Source organism: Jatropha curcas, chromosome 8, assembly GCF_041381405.1.
Source record: "Jatropha curcas cultivar XTBG-Jc1 chromosome 8, XTBG_Jcur_1.0, whole genome shotgun sequence".
In the NCBI taxonomy this organism is placed as follows: Eukaryota; Viridiplantae; Streptophyta; class Magnoliopsida; order Malpighiales; family Euphorbiaceae; genus Jatropha; species Jatropha curcas.
In genome coordinates, this window is record NC_143158.1 from 21,768,610 (window position 1) to 21,771,961 (window position 3,352).

The 3,352-nt window shown below is 35.4% G+C and overlaps 1 pseudogene; it reads right to left on the reverse strand.

Annotated features, from left to right (window-relative positions):
- Window positions 1-487: 487 nt before the first annotated feature.
- LOC149494332 (uncharacterized) lies at window positions 488-2,296 on the reverse strand (annotated as a pseudogene).
- Between the last annotated feature and the right edge of the window lie 1,056 nt (window positions 2,297-3,352).

A 3,352-nucleotide genomic window follows, 5' to 3' on the forward strand; every position in this document is an offset into this window, starting at 1 on the left:
CTAACTCCAAAACCTCAACCAATTTTCCATAAAAATCATTTGACTCGTCACTATGGTTTGATCCTTTTATGCAAACACCACTGTTCATTGTCTTTTTGCTTGTCCCATAACCCTTAGTGTGAAACTTGCAACCATTTACAAAGTAGCCAGAGTAGGCATTAGCAACCGAAAGAGGTCCTTTTGCTAGATCAGTAATGAATCTGTTATCAACGTCGCTTCTCGGGCTTCAAGCCTATGGGAAATAGTAATGGCACGAGTAAAATATAAGAATATACACATATATGTTGTGTAACTAGAAAGTTACTTACATAACATTTGAACCATTCTGCAAATTCAGAGTCTAGTTTTGCATCAACTGCAGTATCAGTCAAATAAGGATTTTGTAGCCTTAAAAGTTTGATATATTTCCTGTTTATGAACAAACAAAAATATCATAAATATGATTTAATTGAGCTATATTAAGTTTAGACTCTCTACAAGATTATACTTACTGTACAAATGGCGTAATCTCTTCGCAATTCAACAAAATATAGGTTTGAGCCGCTCGTATCTTTGCATCAGTCAATCATCTTTTTTTTTATTTACCAATCGTTCAGCCAGGATAGGTGAAAATTGTTAGATTCCCTTCTAACTTAGATTCTATTCTATATCCTCTGTCATCATTGCATGCCACTCTCTGATACTTGGTGTAAACATGTGGTTCGAAGTAGTGCGAATAAAAGGTGGAAGCTTTTTTCACTAAATATGCATTGCAAATTGATCCCTTGACCTTTGCCTTATTGCGCACGTTCTTTTTTATTTTGTGCAGGTGTCTGTAATTGTACAAATACAATATGTAAATATGAGTTGAATAAACATTGTAATGATTAGAATGGGATGTTAGTGATTCACCTCTCAAATGGATACATCCATCTGTATTGTACTGGTCCTGCTATATGACATTCATACGGCAAATGAACCGATAGATGCTCCATAGAACCAAAGAAGCCAGGCGGGAAAATTCGCTCCAATTTACATATCACTACTTGGATTTCTCGCACTAATTGGTCCATATCATCGCATCGGATAACAATCATCGTCAATTCCTTGAAAAAGAGACTCAACTCTATCATTGCTTCCCAAATTTTCCCTGGCAACAATTCCCGGAATGCTACAAGAACCAATCTATGCATGAGAACATGATAGTTATGGGTTTTCATGCCAAACAATCTATATTTCCTCATATTGATACATCTACCCATATTTGATACATATCCATCTGGAAACCTCAATGATCGAACCTAATTGCTTAATACTTGCCTTTTGGGTTTATCTTAAGAATAACATGCCTTTGGAAACTTTTCAACACCTACAGATTGCTCGAATTCTGGTCGATGAGAAATTTCCTTCGTGTCTGCTCTCGCTTTTGCATTATCCTTGAATTTGCCCTAATGTCCATGACAGTGTTGAACAGATTTTCAAATAAATTTTTTTCTATATGCATCAAATCAAGGTTATGATGTATAAGAAGTGAACTCCAGTATGGCAAATCCCATAAGATGATTCGCTTTTTCCATCCGCTATTCTGGCCAATTCTACCATTTACCTCTTCTGCACCTAAATTTGTAACTTTCATAAGCCCCAGATCTTCAATTTCTTATAATATTTCAGCTTCAAACTTCACAGGTGGAGGGGGATCAACAATAGTCATGTTCTTTCTAAAGCATTGTCGGTTTCGCCTCCAAGGGTGAGATTCTGGTAAGAATTTGCGATGACAATCAAACCAACATTGTTTACCTCTATTTTTTAGTGTAAATGCATTAGTGTTTTTCATGCAATGAGGACAAGCCAATTTGTATGCCGTATTCCACCTAAATAACATTCCAAATGCTGAAAAATCACTAATGGTCGAAAGCAAAGTAGCTCGCATTATGAAATTCTGAATGGTCGAAATATCAAATGTTTTTACCCCATACTCCCATAAATCATTAAGTTCAGCAATCAAAGGTTGTAGAAACAAATCAATTTTGTATTTTGGATTATTAGGGCCAGGTACAATAACACATAAAAACACATATTCATCTTTCATACACATTGAGGGTGGTAGATTATATGGTGAGACAATGACAGGCTATGATGAATATTATTGTCCTGATTGGCCAAACAGCTGAAACCCATCAGTACAAAGCCCCAATCTCACATTTCTCATCTCAGCAGCAAACCCAAGATGATTGTTATCAAAGTGTTTCTAGGCTTCAGAGTCTAACAAATGAGTCATTATACCATCCTCATATTCATGCAAAGCATGCCATCTCATGTGTTCAGCTGTTGCCTTATATGCACATAACCTTTGAAGGCGAGGAACAAGAGGGAAATAATACATCTTCTTGAAAGCCTTCTTTCTTTGTACTCTACCAGTACCTTGACCCCGCCTTTGATATCTTGGAAGCTTACAAAACTTGCATACTCTTAATTCAGAGTCAACACCCTAGTATATCATATAATTATTTCGATAACAATCAATCTTTTCCACTGGTAGTCCTAATCCCCAAACTAATTTTTTTGTCTGGTAAAAATTATCCACCATCGAATGGCCTTTAGGCAACAATTCTTTTGATAACTGCACAAAATCATCATAACACCTTTCTGAAAAATGGTGCTCTGATTTCATGTGCAGTAATCGTGCCACTACAGATAGAACTGAATGATTCTTGCATGCAGGCCACAGTTAATTATTAGCTGCACTTAGCATGTCAAACAATTGTTGTGCTGCATAGTTTGGTGTTTCCTCCATATTGTCCCAATGGAATTCTATTCTAGCTGCATCGATTACCATATCATTGCATCGATTACCATACTCAAATTGCAAAAGCTAACTTTCTGAACTTACAGAAACAGAGTGGCCTGACCCATTGGAAACTCGAGGTTCACCATGATGTATCTATTCATAATAATTTTTCACAAACCCATTTTTGCATAAATGAATTTTAATTTTATCGATATCTAAAAAGGCTTTATTTTGACATTTCTTGTGATTGCATGGACATCTTAACTTACTACTATCCATACAACTGGGATTACCAATTGCAAACTGTATAAATGATTCCAATCCTTGCAAGAATTATTTTCTTATTATCCCATTGACCTCGTACATCTAGTACATTCAGTCTCAATTAGTCCACATTTTTTACGTAATGAACACTCTGTTTATAAAGGGCAAATTATGTAATTGCACTAGTCCTAGATCATCCTTAAAACAGACCAAAATTAGTGTTTCATTTACATTTCTTACTTATTAAGGTTATTTCTATACTAAGGGTAACTATATATATATGTAAACTTACTAAGGTTATTTCTAAATAAGGTTAACTAG